The sequence below is a fragment of the Rhinoraja longicauda genome, chromosome 42 (assembly GCF_053455715.1).
Source record: "Rhinoraja longicauda isolate Sanriku21f chromosome 42, sRhiLon1.1, whole genome shotgun sequence".
In the NCBI taxonomy this organism is placed as follows: domain Eukaryota; kingdom Metazoa; phylum Chordata; class Chondrichthyes; order Rajiformes; family Arhynchobatidae; genus Rhinoraja; species Rhinoraja longicauda.
Window position 1 is genome coordinate 5,236,301 of NC_135994.1, and position 16,947 is coordinate 5,253,247.

Sequence of the window (16,947 nt, forward strand, 5' to 3'; positions counted from 1 at the left end):
TGTCGTCTGTGCGTGATAGATTGGGAGGCCTCTCAGGCAATGATATCTTTAGGAAACGCACGACAGTTGTAGAGCTGAGATTTTGTTGTTGTTGTGTGTGGAGCCTGGACAAGTGCCAGGCAGCAGGATAAGGCAGCAATAAGAGAATATTTGAGTCCCCCCCCCCCTTACACAGACACACACACACACACACACATCCACACTCCGACCGCTGCCAACATTGCGAAGAGAAACGAGAAACAGGAAACTGGATGGGGAACGGATTTGGTGGAGAAGGACTTACTGACTTGTGTGTGTGACTCGGAGTAAAAGGGGGTGGGCTCACAAAACTTCTGGCTGCGTGTGTTGGTGTTTGTGTGTGTGTGTGTGTTGGTGTGTGTGTGTGTGTGTGTGTGTGTGTGCTCTCGTCTTGTGTCTCTGGGTGGGTGGATTCGCAGCACGAATATACAAAACGCACAGCCCCGATGTGGAACGAATCTGAGACTTTGCAGCCGCTGACTCGACCAGAAAGGAGACTTTGAAAGAGTTAATCACAGGTACGTGCTGTGCGTAAAAAATTGTCACACACAGCGCCGGCTGATTGCAATAACATGCATGCCACTGATGTTTGTGGATGGGGCGCACGATTCCGCCTTGCAGCTGTGTTAAGAATGCAGTCAAACGTTGAGGATATTTGCCTGGTTGGAGACAGGGGTGGGTGTAGTGTCTCCGCCGCTGCAGATGCTGCTTTACACCGAAAGATAGACACAGAGTGCTGGAGTAACTCAGCGGGTCAGGCAGCATCTGTGGGGAACATGGATAGGCGACGTTTCACAGAGTGCTGGGGTAACTCAGCGGGTCAGGCAGCATCTGTGGGGAACATGGATGGGCGACGTTTCACAGAGTGCTGGAGTAACTCAGTGGGTCAGGCAGCATCTGTGGAGAACATGGATGGATGGGCGACGTTTCACAGAGTGCTGGAGTAACTCAGCGGGTCAGGTAGCATCTGTGGAGAACATGGATGGATGGGCGACGTTTCACAGAGTGCTGGAGTAACTCAGCGGGTCAGGCAGCATCTCTGGAGAGAAGGAATGGGTGACATTTCGGGTCGAGACCCTTCCTCAGACTCCCACCCCCTCCCCTGACCTCAGTCTTAAGAAAGATCTCGACCCAGAAACATCATCCATTCCTCCTCTCCAGAGATGCTGCCTGACCCCGCTGAGTTACTCCAGCATTTTGTGTCTACCATAGTACAATATAATATAACGTAATATAATAAATATCATTTATATTTGGCGGTTGACACCAAAGATTGGCACAGAGTGCTGGAGGAACTCAGCGGGTCAGGCAGCATCTGTGGAGAACGTGGATAGGTGACGTTTCGGGTCGAGACACTTCTTCAGACTGGGACAATGTCATTATAAGAAAATAACTGCAGATGCTAGTACAAATCGAAGGTATTTATTCACAAAATGCTGGAAGGGTCACCCATTCCTTCTCTCCACAGATGCTGCCTGACCCGCTGAGTTACTCCAGCACTCTGAAACGTCACCTATCCATGTTCTCCACAGATGCTGCCTGACCCGCTGAGTTACTCCAGCATTTGGTGAATAAATAAGGGACAATGTAATTGTTCTGTCTGGCACAGGAGACAATGAGAGACTCTTGACTTCCTGAGCCTTGCGTTTGCCTGCCTCCCCTCCCTCAGTTCCCACAGGACCTGTGACTAATACAATGGTTGCCCCTGCGTTGGTGGAGAGGTATCAGCCCAGTTGGAGCCTGAATAGTTCCCCATTCTGAGATGCAATCAAAGACAGACTCAGCCAGCACTGCGGGAGACAGGACATGCTGGAGTAACTCAGCGGGTCAGGCAGGCAGCATCTCTGGAGAGAAGGAATGGGCGACGTTTCGGGACGAGACCCTTCCTCAGACTTGAACCCGGCTTCCACCCTGACCACGGGGGCTTTGCTGTACGCTCTCCCAGTGACCCGCGTGGGTTTTCTCCGGGTGCTCCGGTTTCTCTTCCCCCACACTCCAAATCAAAGTTGTAGGTTAATTGGCTTGGTACAAACTCCACGTTTAGTGCAAAATAAAGTCAGATTAAAGATAGTCTGAGGGTCACCAATGAGGTGGGTATCATGTGTTGGAAGGAAATGCAGATGTGGAGTGTGGAGGGGGGGGGGGGGAAAGGAACTGCAGATGCTGGTTTAAACCGAAGAGAGACACAAAATGCTGGAGTAACTCAGCGGGTCGGGCAGCATCTCTGGAGAGAAGGAATGGGCAAGGTTTCGGGTCGAGACCCTTCTTCAGATAGTAGTCCAGCACCGCTCTCTGGTTGTGGTAGGACGGTTCAGTTGCCTGATAACAGCCGGGAAGAAACTGTCCCTGAATCTGGAGGTGTGCGTTTTCACACTTCTGTACCTCTTGCCCGATGGGAGAGGGAGGGGGGGGAGGGAGTGGCTGGGGTGGGTTAAGTTTCTATGCTGAGGGCTAAACATTGTTGGGAATAATGCAGATAATTCAGACTGAAGAAGGGTCTCGACCCGAAACGTCGCCAATTCCTTCTCTCCAGAGATGCTGCCTGACCGGCTGAGTTACTCCGGCATTTTGTGTCTATCACAGGGGTAATAATGTATGAATAACGTGCAGGGCAGGAGGCGAGTGAAGGGGAGAATACACTGGGGCAAGTCCGACCTCTTTGGCTACGATCTACAGTATGTTCTATGTCTCTTTTACCGAAGAGAGCACTCACCCCACCTCTACCCTCCACCCGCCCCATTCCCTGCCCCCATTCCCTGCCCCCACCCCCGCCCCCCCATCCCCCCCCTCCCCATCCAATCCCCCCACCGCAACCTCCCCACTGACCCAGACACTCAGCCTCCTGTGAAACATAGAAAATAGGTGCAGGAGGAGGCCATTTGGCCCTTCGAGCCTGTACGCATCGCTATTCATTGTGATCATGGCTGATCGTCCACAATCAGTAGCCCGTGCCTGCCTTCTCCCTACATCCCTTGATTCTGCTAGCCCCTAGAGCTCTATCTAACTCTCTTTTAAATCCATCCAGTGATTTGGCCTCCTCTGCCCTCTGTGGCAGAGAACTCCACAAATTCACAACTCTCTGGGTGAAAAAGTTTTTTTGCTCACCTCAGTTTTAAATGGCCTCCCCTTTATTCTTAGTCTGTGTGTGGCCCCTGGTTCTGGAATCCCCCAACATTGGGAACATTTTTCCTGCGTCTAGCTTGTCCAGTCCTTTCATCATTTTGTACGTCTCTATAACAATACAATACAATATATCTTTATTGTCATTGTACAGTGGTACAACGAGATTGGGAATGCGCCTCCCATACGATGCAATAATTTAATTAGCTTGTCAGTATTAATTTAGACAACCTAGAGAAACAAAATTGTAACAGTTTAAAAACAGAATAAAGTGCAAGTAGATCTGTGCCGGTTCACTGTGCGATGTGACCATCCGGCTCAGCAGGACCGGTTCATGGCAGCTATGGCCCTGGGGATGAAGCTGTTCCTGAGTCTGGAGGTGTGGACGTAGAAGGCCTTGTATCGTCTGCCCGATGGTAGAAGTTCGAACAGACTGTTGCAGGGGTGTGAAGAGTCTTTGTGGATGCTGGTGGCTTTTCTGAGGCATCGTGTGTTGTAGATGCCCTCCAAGGCTGGTAGCTGTGTTCCGATGGTCCTCTGAGCTCTATGGACTCCCCGCTGAAGAGCTCTCCTCTCTGCAACTGAGATCCCCTCTCATCCTTCTGATCTGGAAGAGATGACCAAAAGAATGCCCAGTATACATCCATCATAATGTGCTGTGTCTCCACGCTCTGTAGTTGCCCCCAATGAGTTGTCTGTGGTGGGGGCAAGTCTTCACCATCCTCCCTCCAAGCCATTCATCAAAATAACCGAGCCATCACCGAGTGACAAGTTCATCTTGAAGGTGGACACAAAATGCTGGAGCAACTCAGCGGGTCGGGCAGCATCTCAGGAGAGAAGGGATGGGTGACGTTTCGGGTCGACACCCTTCTTCAGACCGACCTTCCCAACAATTCTCCTTCACCCCAGTTCATCTTCATATCATGTCTCTCTGGCTCTCTTCGGCAAAAGAGCCATTGAACGTAGAACATAGCACGTGGAACCTAGGCTTGGATAGAGTGGATGTGGAGGGGATGTTCCCACTAGTGGGAGAGTCTAGGACCAGAGGGCACAGCCTCAGAATTAAAGGACGTCCCTTTAGGAAGGAGGTGAGGAGGAATTTATTTAGTCAGAGGGCGGTGAATCTGTGGAAATCATAGCCACAGACGGCTGTGGAGGCCAAGTCAGTGGATATTTTTAAGGCAGAGGTAGGTAGATTCTTGATTAGTGCGGGTGTCAGGGGTTATGGGGAGAAGGCAGGAGAATGGGGTTAGGAGGGAGAGATAGATCAGCCACGATTGAATGGTGGAGTAGACTTGATGGGCCGAATGGCCTCATTCTGCTCCTCAAACTTAATTCTGCTCCTAGAACTTATGAACACGGAACATAGATCATAGAACAGTACAGACCAGGCCATTCGGCCCACAGTGTCTGTGTGAAACATGATGCTATGTTAAACTAATCTCCGCTGTCTTCTCCTGGTGTTCTGGTTCCCTCCCACATTCCAAAGACGTCAAGGTTCGTCGGTTAATTGGCTTGTGTAAATTGTCCCCATCTGCGTGTGGGATAGAACTGGTGTACAGGTGATCGCTGGTCGGCGCGGACTCAATGGGCCGAAGGGCCTGTCTCCCACAATGGGCCGAAGGGCCTGTCTCAAACTAAACTAAACTAAACTCAATCAAGCTAAACTAATCCAAACTCAACGAAACATTTCTCAAAAAGAGAAACAAACAGGGACTTGGCGGGTCAGGCAGCATCTCTGGAGGAAAAGAATACGTGACGTTTCGGGCAGGGCCGTTTTTACAGCATTATGGGCCCCCGGGCAACGCAGTGTACTGGGGCCCCTACCGTTACTCTCCCCCACCCCCCTTTCCCTACCAGCCCCCCACCTGTCGTGCCGGTGAAAAGCACTTACCGAAAAGCACTTAGCGATGGACTTAGGGTGCTACATTGTTACGAAAAGCACTTACAGATCGCTGTGAGAAGCACTTAGGGACCGAAAATGTTGCGAAAAAAGCACTTATTGAACCTACATTTTTAAAGTAGTATTTATTTATTACAAGTCACTTAACATACACAGATCAGCATGGGGCCCTTATGCTCGTGGGCCCCCGGGCAAGAGCCCATCAGGCCCATGCGTTAAGACGGCCCTGGTTTCGGGTCGGGACCCTTCTTCAGACTGAAAGTAGAGGTGGGGGGGGGGGGGGGGGGGGGACTGGAGGAGAGAAAAGGTCAGGACAAATCAGGACTGGCGACAGACGACCTCAGGAAGGGTGGAGCCCATCATGGTCCATTGTTGGCTGGGGAGGGTGTGTGATGTGAAAACATGGCGGTGGACAAGTGCAGTGGTCTGGGGTGTGGTCTGGAGATTCTGCCAAACTCGCGATTCCTTGAATTATTTCATCCTCGTGCATTTACGTATCAGGTAAAGAACTCCACTGGCAATCATGTGCTGACAGTGGGAAGATTACAGAAAGCACAGAGTTGTGAAAACGCACAGCTCCAGATTCAGGGACAGTTTCTTCCCGGCTGTTATCAGGCAACTGAACCATCCTACCACAACCAGAGAGCAGTGCTGGACTACTATCTACCTCATTGGTGACCCTCGGACTATCCTTGACCGGACTTTGCTGGCTTTACCTCGCACTAAACGTCATTCCCTTATCCTGTATCTGCACACTGTTGACGGCTCGATTGTAATCATGTATTGTCTTTCCGCTGGCCGGTTAGCACGCAACAAAAGCTTTTCATTGTGATTAGATTTTAGATTTAGATTTAGAGATACAGCACGGAAACAGGCCCTTCGTCCCACCGAGTCCGCGCCGCCCAGCGATCCCCGCACTTTAACACTATCCTACACACACTAGGGACAATTTTTTTTTAACATTTACCCAGTCAATTAACCGACATACCTCGGTACACGTGACGATAAACTAAACGGAAACTAAACTGAAACTGATGAACTAAACTGAAAGTAGCATTATTAGGAAGCAGCTAGAAAGAGCAACTGTGTTGGAAGGAACTGCAGATGCTGGTTTACACCGAAGATAGACGCAAAAAGCTGAAGAAGGGTCTCGACCCGAAACGTCACCCATTCCTTCTCTCCAGAGATGCTGCCTGACCCGCTGAGTTACTCCAGCACTCTGTGAAACGTCACCTATCCATGTTCTCCACAGATGCTGCCTGACCCGCTGAGTTACTCCAGCACTCTGTGAAACGTCACCTATCCATGTTCTCCACAGATGCTGCCTGACCCGCTGAGTTACTCCAGCACTCTGTGAAACGTCACCTATCCATGTTCTCCACAGATGCTGACTGACCCGCTGAGTTACTCCGGCATTTTGTGTCGATCTTCGCTGGAGAGAGTAAATTGGGAGCCGTTGTTATTGGTGGGCCCACATCAGACATGTGGAGTCGTTTAAAGACCAACACATGGAGTCATAGAGTCATAGAGTGGAAACAGGGCCTTCAGCACAACTTGTCCACACCGGCCAGCGTGTCCCATCTACACTAGTCCCACCTGTCCGCATTTGGCCCATATCCCTCCAAACCTGTCCATGTTCCTGTCCAACTGTTTCTTAAACAGTGGGATAGTCCCAGCCTCAACTACCTCCTCTGGAAGCTCGTTCCATACACCCACCACCCTTTGTGTGAAAAAGTTACCCCTCAGATTCCTATTAAATCTTTCCACCCTCACCTTAAACCTATTCCCTCTGCTTCTCGGTTCCCCTACTCTGGGCAAGAGACTCTATCCAAGTGCGTCTACCCGGTCTATTCCCCTCATGAATTTGTACACCTCTACAAGATCAAATTGGCTTCTGCAAGTTGTAAATTGTCGCTAGTGTGTAGGATAGTGCTAATATGCGGGGATCGCTGTGTGGTGTAGACTCGTGGGGCCGAAGAGCCTGTTTCCACGCTGTATCTCTAAAGTCTAAAATCTAAAGTAAAGTCTAAATGTCTTTTAAAGGGTTAAGCACTCAATGCTTCACAAGACCAAGTTATCCACTCACTGATATTTAGCGTAGGTTTAGTTTAGAGATACAGCGCGGAAACAGGCCCTTCGGCCCACCGAGTGCGCGCCGACCACCTATCCCCGCACACTAACACTATCCCACACACACTGGGACAATTTACATTTATACCAAGCTAATTAACAATACAATACAATACAATATATCTTTATTGTCCTTGTACAGGGGTACAACAAGATTGGGAATGCGCCTCCCATACGATGCAATAAATTAATTAGCTAGTCAGTATTGATTTAAACAACCCAATGAAACAAATTGTAACAGTTTTAAGACAGAATAAAGTGCAAGTAGATCTGTGCCGGTTCACTGTGCGATGTGACCATCCGGCTCAGCAGGACCGGTTCATAGCAGCTATGGCCCTGGGGATGAAGCTGTTCCTGAGTCTGGAGGTGCGGGCGTAGAAGGCCTTGTAGCTCCCCTCTATGACTCTACCTCTCATGATATCACAGGGCGTAGAAGGCCTTGTATCGTCTGCCCGATGGTAGAAGTTCGAACAGACTGTTGCAGGGGTGTGAAGAGTCTTTGTGGATGCTGGTGGCTTTCCTGAGGCATCGTGTGTTGTAGATGCCCTCCAAGGCTGGTAGCTGTGTTCCGATGGTCCTCCGAGCTCTATGGACTACCCGCTGAAGAGCTTTCCTCTCTGCCTCCGAGCAGCTGAGGTACCACACAGGGATGCCATGCGTTAGGATGCTCTCTATGGTGCAGCGGTAGAAGGTCGTCAGCAGCTGTTGGGGTAGACCAGACGTCTACGTCTTTGGAGTGTGGGAGGAAACCGGAGCACCCGGAGAAAACCCACGCAGGTCACGGGGAGAACGTACAAACTCCGTGCAGACAGCGCCCGTGGTCAGGATGGAACCCGGGTCTCCGGCGCTGTGAGGTAACGACTCTACCGCTGCGCACAATTAGTTCTGTTGTCTATTCTATGTTCAATAAAATCCAAAGGACACAAAGTAACACAAAATTTGACAACAAAATTTGGCGTGAGGAAGACGTATTCACACAGCGCAGTAGCTCCACCGTGCCGCACTAAATTTGTTCCTTATAGCCCAGAAACGGAGATGAGGAAAAACGTTGGCACTCGGACAGTTGTGAATCTGTGGAATTCTCTGCCTCAGAAGGCAGTGGAGGCCAATTCTCTGGATGCTTTCAAGAGAGAGCTAGATAGAGCTCTTAAGGATAGCGGAGTCAGTGGGTATGGGGAGAGGGCAGGAACGGGGTGCTGATTGTGGATGATCAGCCATGATCACGGTGAATGGCGGTGCATACAGGCTCGAAGGGCCGAATGGCCTACTCCTGCACCTATCTATATACTAAAACTCTCGTTTGTACGTTTGTTTGTTCCTGAACTACAACCAAAACGGTCCACGATAGCGCGACAATTTTAGGCCCATCGTACTCACCGTCATCCCTTTGGTGCCGATGGAAGAAGTTTCATTGAAATTGGTGTTATATTTTAAAGTTATTCACATTTTAAAGTTTAAATCTATCTCCTAGGGAGGGAGGGGGGAGGATAGGGGTTGAGGGGGATGGAGTGGGGGGAGGGAGGAGGGGGAGAGGGGAGGGGGGAGGAGAGGGTGCTGCCAATGCAGGAAAGGTTTGGGCCCAACGGGTCCACTTAGAAACATAGAAACATAGAAAATAGGTGCGGGAGTAGGCCATTCGGCCCTTTGAGCCTGTACGCACCGCCATTCAATATGATCATGGCTGATCATCCAACTCAGTATCCCGTACCTGCCTTCTCTCCATACCCCCTGATCCCTTTAGCCACAAGGGCCACATCTAACTCCGTCTTAAATATAGCCAATGAACTGGCCTCAACTACCTTCTGTGGCAGAGAATTCCACAGACTCACCACTCTGTGTGAAAAAAAAACGTTCTCATCTCGGTCCTAAAAGACTTCCCCCTTATCCTTAAACTGTGACCCCTTGTTCTGGACTTCCCCAACATCGGGAACAATCTTCCTGCATCTAGCCTGTCCAACCCCTTAAGAATTTTGTAAGTTTTTACAAGGTCCCACTTGGTCTAGTTGTCCATAAATAATAAAAAGATCCCGGTTTTCCAATGGCTTCAGCAGCCGACACAGAAAGGGCAATCCGTGCGAATCGTCAGTGTTTGATTGTGTCCTGGAATCTCCGGGAAAGTAAATGGTTGTTCCCACTGTGAAGGACTCACAACTCCCAATGGGCCAAATCATTTGTCATCTGTGACCATTATGGTGCATTCCTACCAGCTAGTTCACATCCCCTTCCCCTCCCACCCCATACAATCTCTCAATCACTCTTACTGTCTGAAAGTCCCGGTCAATTGACTCCCGTGAAACAAATTCTCAGGGATCAAAGGACCCGTGTTAAATCCCTTTGTGTACATTTCCCACTACACTAAAGCCGCTCCCATTGCGTGCCACCTCACAGCGCCAGAGTTGCCGCCTCACAGCGCCAGAGACCCGGGTTCCATCCTCACCTCGGGCGCCGTCTGTACGGAATTTTGCACGTTCTCCCCGTGACCCTCGTGGGTTTTCTCCGGGTGCTCCGGTTTCCTCCCACGTCCCAGAGACGTGCGGGTTTGCAGGTTCATTTAGCTTCTGCTCGGGAGCGGCACGGTGGCGCAGCGGTAGAGTTGCTGCCCCTTACAGCGAATGCAGCGCCGGAGACTCAGGTTCGATCCTGACTACGGGCCGCCGTCTGTACGGAGTTTGTACGTTCTCCCCGTGATCTGCGTGGGTTTTCTCCGAGATCTTCGGTTTCCTCCCACACTCCAAAGACGTACAGGTATGTAGGTTAATTGACTGGGCAAATGTTTTAAAAAAATTGTCCCTAGTGTGTGTAGGATAGTGTTAGTGTACGGGGATCGCTGGGCGATGCGAACTAGGTGGGCCGAAAAGGCCTGTTTCCGCGCTGTTTCAGATTTTAAAAACCTTCTGTCTTCAACCTGAAACTTAAAACTGCATATGGTAAGGTCGGCACGGTGGCGCAGCGGTAGATTTTGTTTTAGATTTTGATTTAGAGATACAGCGCGGAAACAGGCCCTTCGGCCCACCGAGTCCGCGCCGCCCAGCGATCCCCGCACATTATTAATACTATCGTACGCACACTAGGGCCATTTTTAACATTTTTTTTACCCAGTCGATTAACCTACATACCTGTACGTCTTTGGAGTGTGGGAGGAAACCGAAGATCTCGGAGAAAACCCACGCAGGTCACGGGGAGAGCGTACAAACTCCATACAGACAGCGCCCGTGGTCAGGATCGAACCTGAGTCTCAGGCGCTGCATTCGCTGTAAGGCAGCAACTCTACCGCTGCGCCACCGTGTCGCCGATAGAGTTGCCGCCTCACAGCGCCAGAGACCTGGGTTCGATCCTGACTACGGGCCCTGTCCGTACAGAGTTCGCGTGTTCTCCCCGTGACCCACGTGGGTTTTCTCCGGGTGCTCTGGTTTCCCCCCCCACATCCCGAAGGCGTGCAGGTTTGTCGGTTCATTGGGTCCCATAAATTGTCCCCGGTGTGTGTGTAGGATCGAGCCGGTGTATGACGATCGTTGGTCGGCGCGGACGGACTCGCTGGGCCGAAGGGCCTGTTTCCGCGCTGTGCCTCCGAACTAAACTAGCAAAGCGCTTGCCCTCGTCTTCACTGGGGAAGCACTGAAGCGAAATATCTGAATTTAATATTTGGATTTCTGCTTTAAATTTTTGCCTGTGGGGAATTATGACTGTTGAGGCAAAGGAGATTCTTGAAGACGCATGCACACAGGATGAAAAATAGCAGCAGACGACTTGCCTGTTCCAGAGCAGAAGCTGTCAGCACCACATCCTGTCCTCCTGACTCGATGAAGAGGAAGTTCAATGCTTGTTTAGCAGTTTCAAGTCCCCCTGGGAGTTGAGAAGGACATAGAGGCCGGCACGGTGGCGCAGCGGGTAGAGCTGCTGCCTCACAGCACCACAGACCCGGGTCACATCCCGACCACGGGTGCTGCCTGTGACGAGTTTGTCCCTGTGTGACCACGTGGGTTTTCTCCAGGTGCTCCGGTTTCCTCCCGCACTCCAAAGACGTGCGGGTTTGTCGGTTAATTGGCTTCTGTGAACTGTCCCCAGCGTGTAAGATACAACTAACGAACGGGGTGATCGATGGTTGGCACGGAAGCAGTGGGCCGAAGGGCCCGTTTCCACTCTGTATCTCCAGACCAATTAAACTTAACTAATTAAAGACATCCAGGTTTGGAGGTAAATTGTCCCGGGGTGTAAGTAGGCCCGGGGGCCCGGACACCGTAGGCCCGAACACCGTAGGCCCGGACACCGTAGGCCCGGACACTGTAGGCCCGGACATCATAGGCCCGGACACTGTAGCCCGGGGGCCGCAGCAGTCCCAGACAGTGTAGGCCCGGGCGCCGCCTAACGGAGGTTGCGTAGCAACCCGCCTCCCGGCCCGGGCGGCCGCCATTGGTGGAGTGGGAGCATGTGGCCGCTGGCTGAGTGAGGTCACCTTGTCCCTTATTTGGGAGTGAGGAAGTTGGCAACCCGAGGAGTGGATGAGAAAGTGGGATAACATAGAACTAGGGTGTCCGGGTGATCGCTGGTGGGTGTGGACTCGATGGGCCGAAGGGCCTGTTTCCACGCTGTATCTCCAAACTAAAACTAAGCTAAACCATCCCTCGTCACTGAGATCTGTACAAAGGACCCACCAGCAGCCGTGGTGGATGGAAAGTTGGTGTCAATGATGGGAAGCTTTGGGCACAGTAGAGAGACGAGACTATCAGGCTGAGGAAGGACGTGCTGGCTCTGGAGAGGGTCCAGAGGAGGTTTACGAGAATAATCCCAGGAGTGAGTGGGTTAACGTATGATGAACGTTTGTCGGCACTGGGCCTGCACTCGCTGGAGTTTAGAAGGATGAGGGGGGGGGGGGGGGGCCTCATTGAAACGTACAGAACCGTGAAAGGCCCGGATAGAGTGGATGTGGAGAGGATGTTTCCACTAGTGGGAGAGTCTAGGACCAGAGGGCACAGCCTCAGAATTAAAGGACGTTCCTTTAGGTAGGAGATGAGGAGGAATTTCTTTAGTCAGAGGGTGGTGAATCTGTGGAATTCATTGCCACAGACGGCAAGTCAGTGATAGGTTGACATATTCTTGATTAGTACGGATGTCAGGGGTTATGGGGAGAAAACAGAAGATTGGGGTTCAGAGGGAGAGATCGATCAGCCACGATTGAATGGCGGAGTAGACTTGATTTGCCGAAAGGCCCTTTTCTGCTCCTGGAACGAATGAACGAATGAACTTTCTTTATGCTCGCTTGAAGAAACAAACTTAGCAGCTTCAAGCTAACACTTACATCTTCCCAGAAATGAAGAAAAGCAGCCGACACAATCAAAGACTTGTCCCTGTCCCACCCCGGCCATTCCCTCTTCTCCCCGCTCCCGCCCGGCAGAAAGTACGGAAGCTTGAAAGCGCGCACCACCAGACTCAGAAACAACTTCTTCCCCTCTGTTATCAGGCTTTTGAACGGCCCTTCCATAAGCTAGGCAACTGTCCGATTCACCTCTACCCCATTGTGGACATTGGACTTTGTCTCTGAAACCGGTGCGCTACAATGCTGAGAACTAGATTCTGCACTCTGTATCTTCCCCTTTGCTCTACCTGTTGGACCTGACTTTGACTGGATTGTATCTGTGCACAGTATGTGGTAACATGTCCCCTTTAAGGTTTGCTCTGATCCTGGCTGAAGGCAAACAAGCCACAGATGGATCCGATAAATGGTTATTGGACTAATTCATCTGATCCTTGCCCTTATAAACCTGGGAGTACAGCAAAGATACTAGAGGAGCAAGATGGACCACTCGATCCGAACAACCAAAAACACTAGAGGAGCAAGATGGACCACTCCGTTGAAATCGCCTATACTGAGGTGTAATACGCAAAGGAGCGTAACGTCCGCCATTTTAGTAAGCAACCAAAGATACTAGAGGAGCAAGATGGACCACTCGACCCTAACAACCAAAGATACTAGAGGAGCAAGATGGACCACTCCGTCGAAATCGCCTATACTGAAGTGTAGTACGCAAAGGAGCGTAACGTCCGCCATTTTAGTAGGCAACCAAAGATACAGAGGAGTAAGATGGACCAGTCGACCCTAACAACCATAGATACTATAGGAGCAAGATGGACCACTCGACCCTAACAACCATAGATACTAGAGGAGCAAGATGGACCACTCGACCCTAACAACCATAGATACTAGAGGAGCAAGATGGACCAGTCCGTCAAAATCGCCTATACTGAAGTGTAGTACGCAAAGGAGCATAACGTCCACCATTTTAGTAGGCAAAACCCGCCTCTCGCAGTGTAATCAGTGTTTTGGGGGAACAGTATGTGTGATGATACCATTAAAATGCAGAATATATCTCTTCTATCAATTCACAGATTTTTGTTATTTTTCTTTTAAAATGTTTCTGCAAGTTTCTGCCCACTAAAATGGCCGCCGTGACGTACTACGGTTTTTAGGGTAGAGTGGTCCATCTTGCTCCTCTAGTATCTTTGGTTGTTAGGGTCGAGTGGTCTATCTTGCTCCTCTAGTATCTTTGGTTGTTAGGGTCGAGTGGTCCATCTTGCTCCTCTAGTATCTTTGGTTGTTAGGGTCGAGTGGTCTATCTTGCTCCTCTAGTATCTTTGGTTGTTAGGGTCGAGTGGTCTATCTTGCTCCTCTAGTATCTTTGGTTGTTAGGGTCGAGTGGTCTATCTTGCTCCTCTAGTATCTTTGGTTGTTAGGGTCGAGTGGTCTATCTTGCTCCTCTAGTATCTTTGGTTGTTAGGGTCGAGTGGTCTATCTTGCTCCTGTAGTATCTTTGGCGTGCATTTCGAGAAAGAGGACTCTTTCCTGAAGATGGCGGGGGTGATATTTCTTCCCTGTGGCTATAAATCTTTACAACGCCTCCCCCTTCTGTGGTGGGGTTGACTGGGATTGACTCCTCTCCCTAGGGAGGGACGGAGGGGGATGGAGGGAGGGGAGGAGGGGGGCAGGAGGGTACGGGGAAGGATAAGGGGGGTTGAGGGGGGGGGGGGAGGGGGAGGGAGGGTGCGAGGAGAGGGTGCTGCACCAATGCAGGAGAGGTTTGGGCTCAACAGGTCCACTTGGTCTAGTAAGTGATAGTAGCAGAATTAGGCCATTCGGCCCATCACATCTACTCCGCCATTCAAACATGGCTGACCGATCTCTCTCTCCCTCCTAACCCCATTCTCCTGCCTTCTCCCCATAACCCCTGACAGCCGTACTGATCGAGAATCTGTCTCATGGAATAAGAATCTTCTGGAGTAACTCAGCGGGACAGGCAGCATCTCGGGAGAGAAGGAATGGGTGGCGTTTCGGGTCGAGACCCTTCTTCAGACTGATCAATCTGGAAGAATCTTCTGGAAGCAGCCTTGGGTTGACTCACATTGAACTTAAGCTTAATTCTGAACAAGCATTAACTTTACCACGACTAATCATTTTTTCTGTTATCTGCAAATACTCTGTTCTCCTGCACTGTTCATATCCAAACACAACATTTCCCACAATTAAGCGCTCAACACACGAGATATTATCAGTCCATTGTTTCATTTTAACCCACGACAGCATATCTTTAAGCCTTAACCTGTTCACTGCCGACTGTTCACTGTTGGCGATGAATGAGTGGGTTAACATACGATGAGCATTTCATGGCACTGGGCCTGTACTCGCTGGAGTTTAGAAGGACGAGGATGAGAGGGGATCTTATTGAAACATATAAGATCATTAAGGGATTGGACACGTTAGAGGCAGGAAACATGTTCCCAATGTTGGGGGAGTCCAGAACCAGGGGCCACAATTTAAGAATAAGGGGTAGGCCATTTAGAACAGAGAAAAACTTTTTCAGTCAGAGAGTTGTGAATCTGTGGAATTCTCTGCCTCAGAAGGCAGCGGAGGCCAATTCTCTGGATGCTTTCAAGAGAGAGCTGGATAGAGCTCTTAAGGATAGCGGAGTCAGGGGGTATGGGGAGAAGGCAGGAACGGGGTACTGATTGTGAATGATCAGCCATGATCACATTGAATGGCGGTGCTGGCTTGAAGGGCCGAAAGGCCTCCTCCTGCACCTGTTGTCCATTGTCTATCTCTTCCTCCTTCCCTCCATCTACACCACCTTCCTGGGGCAGAGGTAATGACGGATTACTGTCTCTAGTGAGTATGGGGGTATGGGGAGAAGGCAGGAACGGGGTACAGATTGAGAATGATCAGCCACGATCACATTGAATGGCGGTGCTGGCTCGAAGGGCCGAAAGGCCTCCTCCTGCACCTGTTGTCTATTGATGAGGGGCCTGGATAGAGTGGATGTGGAGAGGATGTTTCCACTAGCGGGAGAGTCCAGGACCACTGACATTTGGAAATGTCCCATATTCCCCACTACCATTTGAGTGACGGAGTGTTTCCTTCATTTCACTTGCTTTCGTTTGGACAGCGTGGAAACCGGCTCTCCAGCCACCGAGACCAGCGACCACCTGTTTCTACCAGTCGCACGTTATCCCACTTTCTCATCCACTCCCTACACACAAGGGGGGCAATTTACAGAGGGCCAGTTAACCGTCAAGCCCGCAAGTCTTTGGGATGTGGGGAGGAAAACCGGAGCACCCGGAGGAAAACCAACGCGGTCGCAGGGAGGACGTGCATAAACTTCCACCAGAGGTCAGGATCGAACCGGGCACTACCCGCTGCACTTGGGTTCCATCTTGCAGGCACAGAATAATGTATCTAGAGAGCACCTGAGGATAACAGAAACATAGGTGCAGGAGGAGGCCATTCGGCCCTTTACGCCAGCACCGCCTTTCAATATGATCATGGCTGATCATCCAAAATCAGTAGGTAGACGCAGAGTGCTGGAGTAACTCAGCGGGTCAGGCAGCATCTGAGGGGAACATGGATAGGTGACGTTTCACAGAGTGCTGGAGTAACTCAGCGGGTCAGGCAGCATCTGTGGAGAACATGGATAGGTGACGTTTCACAGAGTGCTGGAGTAACTCAGCGGGTCAGGCAGCATCTGTGGAGAACATTGATAGGTGACGTTTCACAGAGTGCTGGAGTAACTCAGCGGGTCAGGCAGCATCTGTGGAGAACATGGATAGGTGACGTTTCACAGAGTGCTGGAGTAACTCAGCGGGTCAGGCAGCATCTGTGGAGAACATGGATAGGTGACGTTTCACAGAGTGCTGGAGTAACTCAGCGGGTCAGGCAGCATCTGTGGAGAACATTGATAGGTGACGTTTCACAGAGTGCTGGAGTAACTCAGCGGGTCAGGCAGCATCTGTGGAGAACATGGATAGGTGACGTTTCACAGAGTGCTGGAGTAACTCAGCGGGTCAGGCAGCATCTGTGGAGAACATGGATAGGTGACGTTTCACAGAGTGCTGGAGTAACTCAGCGGGTCAGGCAGCATCTGTGGAGAACATGGATAGGTGACGTTTCACAGAGTGCTGGAGTAACTCAACGGGTCAGGCAGCATCTGTGGAGAACATGGATAGGTGACGTTTCAGGTCGAGACCCTTCTTCGGACTGACGTCAGGGGAGGGGGCGGGACAAAGATAGGATGTAGTAGGAGACAGGAAGACTAGTGGGAGAACTGGGAAGGGGGAAGGGAAAGTGAGGGACAGAGGAGCTATCTGAAGTTAGAGAAGTCAATGATCGTACTGCTGGGGTGTAAGCTGCCCAAGCGAAATATGAGGTGCTGTTCCTCCAATTTGCGCTGGGCCTCACTCTGACAATGGAGGAGGCCCAGGACAGAAAGGTCAGACTGGGAGTGGGAGGGGGG

At 50.8% G+C, this 16,947-nt stretch overlaps 1 protein-coding gene across 3 annotated transcripts in view; it reads left to right on the forward strand.

Annotated features, from left to right (window-relative positions):
- The first annotated feature begins 251 nt into the window (after positions 1-251).
- The window catches only part of LOC144612059 (activin receptor type-1-like), a 60,550-nt gene continuing 43,854 nt past the window's right edge, over positions 252-16,947 (forward strand). For all 3 annotated transcript variants that reach the window (XM_078431581.1, XM_078431580.1, XM_078431582.1), the window contains exon 1: positions 252-536. The gene's annotated coding sequence lies outside the window, so the exon portion shown is untranslated. The remainder of the gene's footprint in view (positions 537-16,947) is intronic.